The sequence below is a fragment of the Bos indicus genome, chromosome 2, assembly GCF_029378745.1.
Source record: "Bos indicus isolate NIAB-ARS_2022 breed Sahiwal x Tharparkar chromosome 2, NIAB-ARS_B.indTharparkar_mat_pri_1.0, whole genome shotgun sequence".
Classification (NCBI taxonomy): Eukaryota; Metazoa; Chordata; class Mammalia; order Artiodactyla; family Bovidae; genus Bos; species Bos indicus.
This window is the reverse complement of record NC_091761.1, coordinates 108762660-108775413: the sequence shown is the minus strand read 5'-3', so window position 1 is coordinate 108775413 and position 12754 is coordinate 108762660.

Here is a 12754-nt window from a genome sequence, read left to right as displayed (position 1 = left end):
GATTTCCACTGCAAAGAAATTAGAAGTTTTGGCAAAAACCCCAACTATAACTTGGTTCAGTTCAGTTCAGTCACTCAGTCGTGTCCGACTCTTTGCGACCCCATGAATCGCAGCATGCCAGGCCTCCCTGTCAATCATCAACTCCTGGAGTTCACTCAAACTCACGTCCATCGAGTCAGTGATGCCATCCAGCCATCTCATCCTCTGTCGTCCCCTTCTCCTCCTGCCCCCAATCCCTCCCAGCATCAGAGTCTTTTCCAATGAGTCAACTCTTCGCATGAGGTGGTCAAAGTACTGGAGTTTCAGCTTTAGCATCATTCCTTCCAAAGAAATCCCAGGGCTGATCTCCTTCAGAATGGACTGGTTGGATCTCCTTGCAGTCCAAGGGACTCTCAAGAGTCTTCTCCAACACCACAGTTCAAAGCATTTATTCTTCGGCGCTCAGCTTTCTTCACAGTCCAACTCTCACATCCATACATGACCACTGGAAAAACCATAGCCTTGACTAGATGAATCATTGTTGGCAAAGGAATGTCTCTGCTTTTGAATATGCTATCTAGGTTGCTCATAACTTTCCTTCCAAGGAGTAAGCATCTTTGAACTTCATGGCTGCAATCACCATCTGCAGTGATTTTGGAGCCCAGAAAAATAGAATCTGGCACTGTTTCCACCATTTCCCCATCTATTTCCCATGAAGTGATGGGACCAGATGCCATGATCTTCGTTTTCTGAATGTTGAGCTTTAAGCCAACTTTTTCACTCTCCTTTTTCACTTTCATCAAGAGGCTCTTTAGTTCTTCACTTTCTGCCATAAGGGTGGTATCATCTGCATATCTGAGCTTATTGATATTTCTCCCGGCAATCTTGATCCCAGCTTGTGCTTCTTCCAGCCCATTGTTTCTCATGATGTACTCTGTATTTAAGTTAAATAAGCAGGGTGACAATATACAGCCTTGATGTACTCCTTTTCCTATTTGGAAACAGTCTGTTGTTCCATGTCCTGTTCTAACTGTTGTTTCCTGACCTTCATATAGGTTTCTCAAGAGGCAGGTCAGGTGGTCTGGTATTCCCATCTGTTTCAGAATTTTCCACAGTTTATTGTGATCCACACAGTCAAAGGCTTTGGCATAATCAATAAAGCAGAAATAGATGTTTTTCTGGAACTCTCTTGCTTATCTTGGTGGTGATCTATTAAAATAATGCACAGATGAAAATGTATGAAATCATATTTTAGAAATTTAAATTTTATTGTGTGTGTGTTAGTTGCTCAGTTGTATCTAACTCTTTACCATGGACTGTAGCCCACCAGGATCCTCTGTCCATGGAATTCTACAGGCAAGAATAATGGAGTGGGTTGCCATTTCCTTCTCCAGAGGATCTTCCTGACCTAGGGATTGAACTCAGGTCTCCTGCACTGCAGGCAGATTCTTTATGAACTGAGCTACCAGGGAAGTCCTTTTTAAATCATTTTATTAGGCCATTTTAATGTGTACTTTTCCTTTTATTTTTCTGGAATCTAGTCTTTCTTTCTCCTCTTTCAGTGATTCGTCTAACACCACATTTGAAAAGGCTACTCACAGTTTTCATAGCATCCGTTTTCCAATTCCACAAATATATCTATTGCAAAAGAGATAAAGCCTACAGGGAGCATGAAAAAATTTCTCTCTTTGAAGATTAATTTTAATGTATCATTTAATATTTCATTTAAAAATTGTACATAGAGTTAATGTTCTCTGTGTCTCAATCTGTCTGTTATCTGAGATTCCCACGCATCCCCAGTGCTGATTTCAAGTATTCTAGAGACTGAGTTAAATGTGAGTTAAATGTTTGAGACTGAGTTAAAGCTTTGTTGTCGCTGGGTTGTTTCTGCCTCTTTTGTAACTCCATGAGCTGTAGCCTGCCAGGCTCCTCTGTACATGGGATTTCTCAGGCGACGATACTGGAGTGGGTTGCCATTTCCTTCTCTAGGGGATCTTCCTGAACCAGGGATTAAATCTACATCTCCTGCAATGGCAAGTGGATTCTTTACCACTGAGCCACCAGGGAAGCCCGTTGAGTTAAATATATTTCAGTTAAGTAGATATGTACAGGAGCTATAAACGGACACAAAAATGGACAAACAACTACATAGACTCTGCCCAAGAATCCTACTTCTAAATTTTACAGTTCATGGCACACAACGTTTGAAGTTAATTTCTATTTCTGGGTATTATTAGGTATCAGGACTATATTCAGCAATGTGGGAAAAGCCAAAAATGAATGACAATGATGAAACAACCTGGTTATCATTTTATTTCTTCTAAAAATAATGCTAGTAAAAGAAGCACCTTCCTCTAAAATATCCAAAGAAAGTATTTATTTATCCAACATTCACTGCAATGGTTTTTAAATAATATAAGGAGACTATTAAAATGCACATTATTGGGACACTATTCTGATTTAGTGGGGCCTCTGTAGTACTTAGTAATCTGCATTTTAACAAGTGTCCCAGATGATTATTCAGACAATCGAATACCAGTCTGAGAAGCATTCTTAAATGCTTCAGGAAGGATAGTTTTGGAAGCTTTCAGATTTAGTTTTCTAGACTATTTTCTTGCTTCTCAGACATCAGCATAGTCCAATTACCCCACAAGGATAGAACTCCATGGAAACTTAACCAAAAATAGATGAAGGATGAGGTATAAAGTATTTTTTTCTGAAGACTATGCCCAGTTTTCTTTTGGCCTGCCATCTGATAGCTTTTAGATGTTATTCTTTTTTAAGAATTCCAAATTAGCATTTTTTAAAAATGAAATATTTCAAAGCATTTGATTTAATGGAGTTCTCCAAGATAAAAAAAAATTAAAAGCTCTTATTACTTCTAACTGTCAAAGAACATGAAAATAACCTCAATTCTACATACAACTTTTAACTCTTTTTAAAAAAAATTTCTAAATTCATTAACAGATGATCACTATGCAAAGATTATGAAAAAGGAAATATGCCAATTTTTACTTATTCTGCTGCCCGTCAGAAAGTTCATATGCTTACATATCTTCTGTATTTTTGAGCAAGTGTATGAAATAATAACAGTCGTAGTTGTAGTAGGGTGTTGGTGGTAATATTTACCTGGAACAGTTACTATGTTCAAGGTGTAGCATTAATCACTTTGTATACATTATCTAAAGTATTTGTCACAGTGATCTCATAGAGGAGGGAGAGTGTAATTGCAATTTATAGGTTAGGAAACCAAGGCTTAGGTTCGCTTTCCCATGGTCATGGAGATGGCAAATGACACAAAATGGACATGAACCTTATGGTCCCCTGTTCCAATGACTCTTTTAAACCACACTGTGGTCCATCTGCCAGCACTATCGCCATTGTTAACTCAAAATCTCTTTCTTACAGTATCTAATTAATAAGGCATTAAATTACATATCTTCAGCTCATAAAATCTATGAGAAAAGTTCAAGATTTTGATTCCACACCATCTTTGACACTCATGCAACCTCCCCTAACCATATAATAGAGATGACAGTCAGTCATCCATACTAAATATATTTTTTAAAACATTTCTGATAAAAAAAAGTTAATCAGTGATGAAGGGGCAACTGCCTCATTGGCTTGTCTTTCCATTACTGGTTCATGTGTCATCCAACTGATTGCACTGAGGTAATTGCCAATTTAAGAAACAGGCAGCCATCAAGAAAGCTTCTCATCCTGACCCCAGATGACTCTCTTCTGCTCCCTCTAAGAATGAATAACAAAGGCAAAATCCCTTCTTTTCATACTAAAGGCAAATCTTAAAATGTAAATACAACAGAATCCAAAAATGTGGACTCCAGTAATTGTCAAATGTCCCCTGGGAATAGATTTCAATGTGCAGAAGGGAAGAAAATTTGAATGGGTGGCAGGAGAGAGAAAAACACACGCAGGCACATGAAACAGATGGTTCTTCCCTAGTTTACTAAGTATTAACAACTGTGCTCCCCTTGCTTGACCTCTCAGAGCGGTTTCTGATGGATTACACCTATGAAGTATTGAAGATGTGAATGCTGCCACTTCAGTACACACTGACCTTCACCAGAAACTGTAAATGAAATAGACATGTGTTTCTATACACTTTGTACCTAGATCTTTTACTCAGGATGGTAGGATTCTTTTTAATCGCACTATCAATGTCTTTCTGTAAGATGTAACTCAATGAATACCTGCATCAACTAAGGATCAGGACACGTTTGTCTTTTACATCTTTTTTTAATCACATGAGAACTACAGAAGGATACAAAACATCATTCTTTCTTCTCAGGCAGTTGGACTTTCAGAATATTTAAAATATCTTGTCCCATCTTTTGGCCACAATTATTGTCCCTCATCTAATGCTTTCAGTCTCATTACTTTTAACTGACTAGTGCTAACTGTGTCCATGTTTCCTAAATTATTTGAAACTGTTTGGAAATTTGGATGTGTATGTGCGTGTGTACAGGTGTTGCTGCTACTGCTGCTAAGTCATTTCAGTTGTGTCCAATTCTGTGTGACCGAGACAGCAGCTCATCAAGCTCCACTGTCCCTGGGATTCTCCAGGCAAGAACACTGGAGTGGGTTGCCATTTCCTTCTCCAATACATGAAAGTGAAAAGTGAAAGTGAAGTCGCTCAGTCGTGTCTGACTCTTAGCGACCCCACGGACTGCAGTCTACCAGGCTCCTCTGTCCATGGGATTTTCTAAGCAAGAGTACTGGAGTGGGGTGCCATTACAGTTTTCAAGTAAATGTAGATAACTGACAAGCCCATGTATTAAATAAAACAAATATGTGAGACAAATGAAAACTATTTAATCATATATAGAAATATGTGTCTAGATGTTACTGTGGAGATTTTCAAGCTGTATTACAACATGAGGAGCAAGAAGAGAAACAGGCTGCCCTATAGAGAGAGGCACTTACTAATAAAATTATTTCCTGTTTCTTCAGTGTAGCTAGGAACATGTACTACTTGGTACAGTTTAGAATTTACAAAGGATTGCTGCATAATTGTTATTGCATATTTGTATATTAAAATGAAGCAGGAGTGTCAATAATCTGAAGCAAATCTTTTAACTTTGTCTTTAGCCATTCTTTTCTCGTCACTGGTTGTAACATGGATGATCAGAATTTGTGATGATGGTAATTTTTCTTGATAGATTCTAGTTTTATCTGGGTAACAATAAAGAGAAAGCTTGCTCTGGGGCTGAAGATTTCCTTCTTTTCTCCCTTGTAGCTCATTTATAACTTTCCTATTAAGCTGTGGTATTTTATGCCTCAGAGAAGAATGAGAATACTGATGTTTGGATGGTTTCATTTTCTATCATTTCATATAAATTGAACTCATTTTCACAATCTCTGAAGAATATTCTTTTAATATGCATGCTATCCTTTTACTTGTACCATGGTTCAGGAGAGCTGCCTTTGGGCCTACAGAGTAAATAAAAAATGTATGTGTCTGTGTTAGTCGTTCAGTTGTGTCCGACTCTTTGCAACCCCATAGACTGTAGCCCACCAGGCTCCTCTGTTAATGGAATTTTCCAGGCAAAAATACTGGAGTGGGATGCCATTCTCTTCACCAGGGAATCTTCCTGACCCAGGAATTGAACTCTGGTCTCTTAAATTGCAGGCAAATTCTTTATTATCTGAGCTACTGCTTTTAAGTCACATCAGTCGTGTCCAACTCTGTGCGACCCCATAGATGGCAGCCTACCAGGCTCCGCCGTCCCTGGGATTCTCCAGGCAAGAACACTGGAGTGTGTTGCCATTTTCTTCTCCAGTGCATGAAAGTGAAAAGTGAAAGTGAAGTCACTCAGTCATGTCCCACTCAGCGATCCCATGGACTGAAGCCTACCAGACTCCTCCATCCCTGGGATTTTCCAGGCAAGAGTACTGGAGTGGGCTGCCATTGCCTTCTCCGACATCTGAGCTACAAGGAAATCCAAATAAAAAAATAAAGCCTTGTTTTTAATTCTTATCTTCTTATCACTGGATTTTCAGATGTTTTTGTAGCTGGTCAAATATCCAATCTACTTTTGCCCACTACAATCTAACTAACATTGAATCTTTTCAGTAACGTAATGTGAATGTGCTTAATCGCTCAGTTGTGTCCAACTCCTTGTGACCCCATGGACTGTAGCCCGCCAGACTCCTCTCTTCATAGGGATTTTTCAGGCAAGAATACTGGAGTGGGTTGCCATTCCCTTCTCTAGAGGATCTTCCCTACCCAGGGATCGACCCCAGGTCTCCTGCATTACAGGTGTATTCTTTACCATCTGAGCCACTAGGGTAGCCAGGAACATGAATGGCTTATGTTAGTCTTAGTCCTGAAGACCCCTGCACTGTAATCTCTAGACTCCCACCTCACTTGGAGACCCCTTCCTACTCATAGCAGAGTCTTGGTCAAGAAGAGAAAAAAAAAAATCTTTTTAAGTTGCTAATACAGGGGTTTCCACATCACTCTTTCAGCTAATCTCTTGCTCACAACCTTGACTGAATTCCTAAATTCCATGGAATTTTCCACCTTCCCAAGGGTCTCTTCTCTTTTATAACCAATAACATGATCAATTTCTATATCCACCAAGGGTGAGGCTCTATTCTTTCTTTATGATTGACTCCCGCTGTGTGTTCAAAGGAATCTAACAAACACGTGAAGATATTAGTTTCTGCTGTACAATGAAGTCAATCAGCTATCTGTATACATATAACCCCTCTCTCTTGGACCTCCTTCCCATCCCACCCCCCAACACTGTAAAGCAACTATATGCCAGAAAATAAGAAAAATCAGGACACAAATTTTCCTTTTATAAAGAAAATTTACATGTATAAAGGTGTCTCCCTCTCCTGTACCAAGATGAGAAGGACTCTTAACAACCCTCTATTTAAAGATAAGGCACTGACTTCAATCTGTATAGTAATCTTTATTAACAACCCTGCTTACCACCTTTCCTGACCGCTTTCCCAAAACTTTCCTCCACCACCCAGAAGCCTGAAACCCCCTTTTCCTTTGCTTATATACCGTATAAATTGAACTCATTTTCACAGTCTCTGAAGAATATTCTTTTAGCATGCGTGTTATCTCTTTACTTGTATCACAGTTCAAGAAAGCTGCCTTTGGACCCACAAGATAAACAAAAAATAAAGCACTGCTTGAATTCTTATCTTTACATGGTATATGTCTTACAGGGAATGTCTTTATAAGGTATATAAGTTCTAAACACCTTTTTGGGTTTCTCATCCCTGAGTATTCCAATGTGTATGCATTGGAATGCACATGTTAATAAATTTCTACTTTTTCTCATTAAAAAAAAAAGACACATGAAGGGGGAAGTTATGAAGGTGAAGACAGGGAGTAGCTGAAGAAAGCACAAAATCCTTCTCCCACCAGAATTAAAATTATTTCAGGCAGGTCTCCTATTAACACTAAAATCCTCTTTTCCCTCTCCTGCCCTGTCACTTTGGGGAATGTATTGCTTTTCTCTCTGCTTTTACATAAATGACAGCAACTGTCATGTTTCCCACTCAGGGAGACCTATGTTACAGTAGTCTCCAGGATAGAGTTTTCCTTCTTGGCATGGGGCAATTTGAGATGGAACAAAACAAGTGGAATCATTTGTAAGGGTTTGTGAAACAAGCTAAAAAGCATTATTGTATATGGGTAATGTCATAAAATTTCAAGCAAGGGTATTCAGTAATTACTAAATAAGTATTGTCCATGATTAAATCATTTCGTCAACCTGAAGATTCAATTCCCCTTAAATATCTAGTTTATCCTTTCAGAAGTCATCATTTTGGAAAAAGCCCACAAGATTAGAATAAGAGAACAAACAAATGTTTATGCAAACATATACCTCATATGGGCTTTCCTGGTGGCTCAAGGGTAAAGAATTTGTGGTAAGAGCTGCAGGAGACACGACTTTGATCCATGGGTAGAGAAGATCCCCTGGAGGAGGGCATGGCAATCCACTCTAGTATTCTCACCTGGAGAATCCCATGGACAGAGGCGCCTGTAGCTTGGATTCTATAGTCCATAGAATCACAAAGAGTTGGAAGTGATTTAGCATGCACACATGCATACCTTGTGTATCCATGGGTGATAACCAGGGCAAAATGAGTAGCTCCTCAAGGTGGCTTAAAATTTAGACTATCATCTCCCTGGGCTTCCCTGATAGCTCAGAAGGTAAAGAATCCACCTGCCAATGCAGGACACCAGGGTTCAATCCTCAGGTTGGGAAGATCCCCTAGAGAAGGGAACAGCAACCCACTCTAGTATTCTTGCCTGGGGAATTCCATGGACAGAGGAGACTGGCGGGCTATAGTCCATGGGGGTCACAAAGAGTTGGACACAACTGTGTGACTAACACATAGGAACACTATCTTTATAAAATGAGGGAGGAGGTATTTAGACTCCTTAGGGAGAGAGTAAATGGTTGCTAGGAAAGATAAATGATCCTTTGAAGAATTGATGGGAACAAAAGTAGTTGGTAACTAAATTGGCCTGGATGTGGTGTTGACTTCTGGACTCTTCTCCTGTGATAAGAGTCAATCTTCCTCAGTTGATGAAAATCCAGGGGAGGGAATTTATGACAGTTGAATTTCTTTTGGAAGATCTGTCTTTAGTAAGTAAGGAAAATTCAGAGATAACCTCTCCCTGCATTTACTGTATTTCGCAAGTCTATAAGACTTTCCAAGTGGCACTATTGGTAAAGAATCCACCTGCCAATTCAGGAGACATAAGAGATGCAGATTTGATACCTGGGCTGGGAAGATCCTCTGAAGGAAGACATGGCAACACATTTCGGTATGTTGCCTGGAGAATCTCATGGACAGAGGAGCCTGGAGGGCTATAGTCCAACAGGGCCGCAAAAAGTCAGACACAACTGAAGCGACTTAACATGCATGCATGCACGCACATATCTATAGCTCAAAATAATCAATAAATCAAAGGGACTCACTGCAACGTGTCATATTTGAACTCCTACGGTTATATTTTGGTGTAGCATATTCTGCTATCCTTCATTGTGGAATAAACTGAAATTAAGATGGCCATCTTCCCAAGAATAAGCCAGAAATCCAACCTGTTTAAATCATTCCAGAAAATCATCTTATCCCCACAGTAGTGCACTGGGTGAATTGAGACCCTCACAAAAGAATGAAGAGATCTTTGAAGGAGGGCAGGAGCCTGGGTGCTCCTCTTCGTTATGTAAAATGTTGAGGGAGACTAAGAGAGTAAAAGAACTTCACCAAGTCCTCTTGGTGAAAGAAATTCACGGAGAGTCCTCGATCTCTTCCCAACCCAGAGATCGAACCCAGACCTCCCATGTTGCAGCAGATTCTCTCTGAATTATTAGAACATTCAAACATATATCATCAATAAATAATTGAAGACGGCATTTGTATCACTTAGATCTTGGTTCTGCATGGGATGAAAACCTCAAAAAAGTGATTATTATGTATGTATTTCTATAGTTACAATTATGTCAGAATCCTTCTGACATTTATGGGAAGTTTTTCCTCCCAAGGGTTTTCAATGGTTGATTTATCATGTGGTCTTCCTCTCTACCTGCATCTACTTCCTCCATGACTAATCAACGTACAACTTAGTTGTTTGAAGTACAAAATGATGGTTGCTGGGATACTGTCACCAGCCTCAGAAATCCTGAATATGAACAGCTATTTTATTTCTATAGCACTTCTTTTTAGCCATTTTTGCATATTGCATACATATTAACTTAAGAAACACATGGCTCTGCATTACTTATATTCAAATCGAGGTACCTTGCATACAGTTTTTGGTACAAAGATTTATGCATGGGTAATGACGTTCCAAAAAAGGGTCTGATTTTGTGTATTTCCATAGACACTCATTGTTCACTTATGGGCAAGACAGCAAACAGACAGTGCATTGATACATTCAAAAATGAGGCTCAGACCTTACCTGTGGCTTAGTGGTGAAGAGTCTGCCTGCCAATGCAGGGGATGTGGGTTTGATCCCTGGTCTGGGGGGATACTATATGCCAGGGAGCAGCTAAACTTGTGAATCACAACTATTGAGCCTGTGCTCTAGACCCTGGTAACTGAAACTACTGATCCTATGCACTGCAACTACCAAAGCCTGTGCACCCTCAAATCTGTGCTCTGCAATATGAGGAGCCACTGCAGTGAGAAGACACACGGTCATAAAGAAATAAATTGATTAAATTATATTTTAAAAATGAGGCTCAGGGGCCCTGCTGGAGATATCCTTAAACTTTAAACAAAAGTATTAGATAAGGAAAGATTTAATTCGATAGAAGAGAAAGTGTATCATGCCACCCTGGGGGTATCGTTGGGTATCAGTGGTATGGGTACAATCATTCTCAGAGAATTTCACTGCATTTTGGGAGGATGGGTTGATGGAGTCATGTTACAGTGAAAAAAAAAAAAAAAAGTCAGATAAAAAGAAAAACCCTACTAATGGGAAGTAACAAAAGACAATTGCAAAACTGAGGAAGAGACCATGTCTGTAGAGTCACCAGGCATCCCCAGTGCCTTATCTGAAACCAGCACCATCCGAAGTGATTATTACCATTTGAAGAAATGCTGCTCCTAAGTCGCTTCAGTCGTGTCCGACTCTGTGTGACCCCATAGACGGCAGCCCACCAGGCTCCCCCGTCCCTGGGATTCTCCAGGCAAGAACACTGGAGTGGGTTGTCATGTCCTTCTCCAATGCATGAAAGTGAAAAGTGAAAGTGAAGTCGCTCAGTTGTGTCCAACCCTCAGTGACCCCATGGACTGCAGCCTTCCAGGCTCCTCCTTCTGTGGGATTTTCCAGGCAAGAATACTGGAGTGGGGTGCCATTGCCTTCTCCATTGAAGAAATGAGTGAATAAAAGTCTGTTCTATGTTCAGAATCAACAAAATAATTGCTGCAAGGATGGAAAGAGATTCCTTTCCCCTCTTCAGGACAGTAACTTCCCACGTGTCAGAGCAGCTAGGACCAGAGCAAGAAAAATCAAAAACAACCAAAATAAATAAATAAAACCCACCAATATCCAGAAAGTTGCAAAGACAGTGAAGGGTCTCCAGAAATTTACTAAGTGTTCTCAGTGTGTAGCAGCAGATGGAGAGCCATATGCGGGCAAAGAGGGAAACTATAATGACTTTCCAAGAGTACATGTGAACCATCAAAGTGACTCTGCCATCACAAGTGAGGCACTTGGGGTTTGGAGTTCAGAATTATAGTGGTTGTACCCACAGCCAATGGCTCTTCTTAGTGAGAAGTATAAACACTGTATTTTGCATCTTCCAGTCTTGTATCCTGGGAAACAAGTACATACATATTTAATTCAGTTAAAAATTACTTCCAATTGGCAGATGTTGGGATACTAGCTTCAGAGCACAGAGAAGTATTAAAATATTCACTAAATACATCAGTATGTTGAACCGTCTGTGGGCTTTAAAATTGTATTGTGTATCCCATTATGGAAATATGCATTCAATATGTTAGGTGAGGAAGGCAAAATACAAAACCATATGTACACACTGTGTTTACAACTATGTTAAAATGTACAGTTATAGGATTTGAGAGAGAAAAATACCATATGATCATTAGTAAGGATGTGAAGGTTTGGCATTTTAAACTTTTCAGAATATTTGCCTGTGAATTTCTGTACAGTAAACTTCATTATAGAGAAAGTGGTTGTCCCATCTAGCCAGTCAAATCACATATAGCCAGATGGAGATATATGTGTCCCATACCTACAATAACACAGAAGGACCATAATGTAGGATATTCAATCTGCAGTGGCTCGATCACTAAAAATAAATGATTTACCAGCAGGCATACAGACTGAGGAAAATAGCATTAATAAACTTTAACATGAGTTTCCCTAGATAAGCTTTATTGCTTTGCATTTAGGTTATACTAGGTCAACTGTCAACTAGACACTGAGGTTCAATTTAACAATATTATTAATTAGGTAGACTATCTCACAATAATAATTTCTTGCATTTCATTCAAACTCAGTGAATTTCACATCTTTCCCCTGCTGGCCATTTTCCTCTTAATAAAAGAACCAGGAAAGTTCTTGAGCTTTCAATCTGGAAAGAAGATGAAATGGGTTGAGTAGGAACCTAATTAATAATAGTACTTTGCATAAATGTTCTGTTAGCTGGCTAGACTACAAGTGCCTGAATCATAAGAGGAACATAATTAACAGAAGCCTTTATGATATACAAAATCCAGTTGCCATCTGCAAAGACTCCTCCAGAAGACTTGCACACACGTGGACTTCAGCCTTTTTTTTTTAAATTCTTCCCCCTAACTCTTGGTCTCGTAGCCCTGTGCTAGCCTCTCTTCTTTGTTCCCCTCTGAGAAGGTTCAGAACAAGGAGAATAATATTAGAATTCTTCTCAAATTCTATTGAAAGGTTGAAGCAATAGAATGTTTGTCCTGGTGACTCCTCCAGGTTCTGTCTAGAAACCTCAGGCTTTAATATGCTGGGGAGATATGCACCTTAAAAAATATTTATATTTGAGTACATTTGATTTATAATGTTGTGTCCGTTTCAGGTGTACAGCAAAGTAATTCAGCTACATATATACATATATCTATTTTTCCATATTTTTCCCTATTAGGTTATTACAGAATATTGAGTATAGTTTCCTATGCTATACAGTAGGTCCTTTGTTGATTATCAATTTTGTATATAGTAGTGTCTGCATGTGAATCTCAAATACGTTGCTGTTGCTGTTCAGTCACCAAGTCGTGTCCA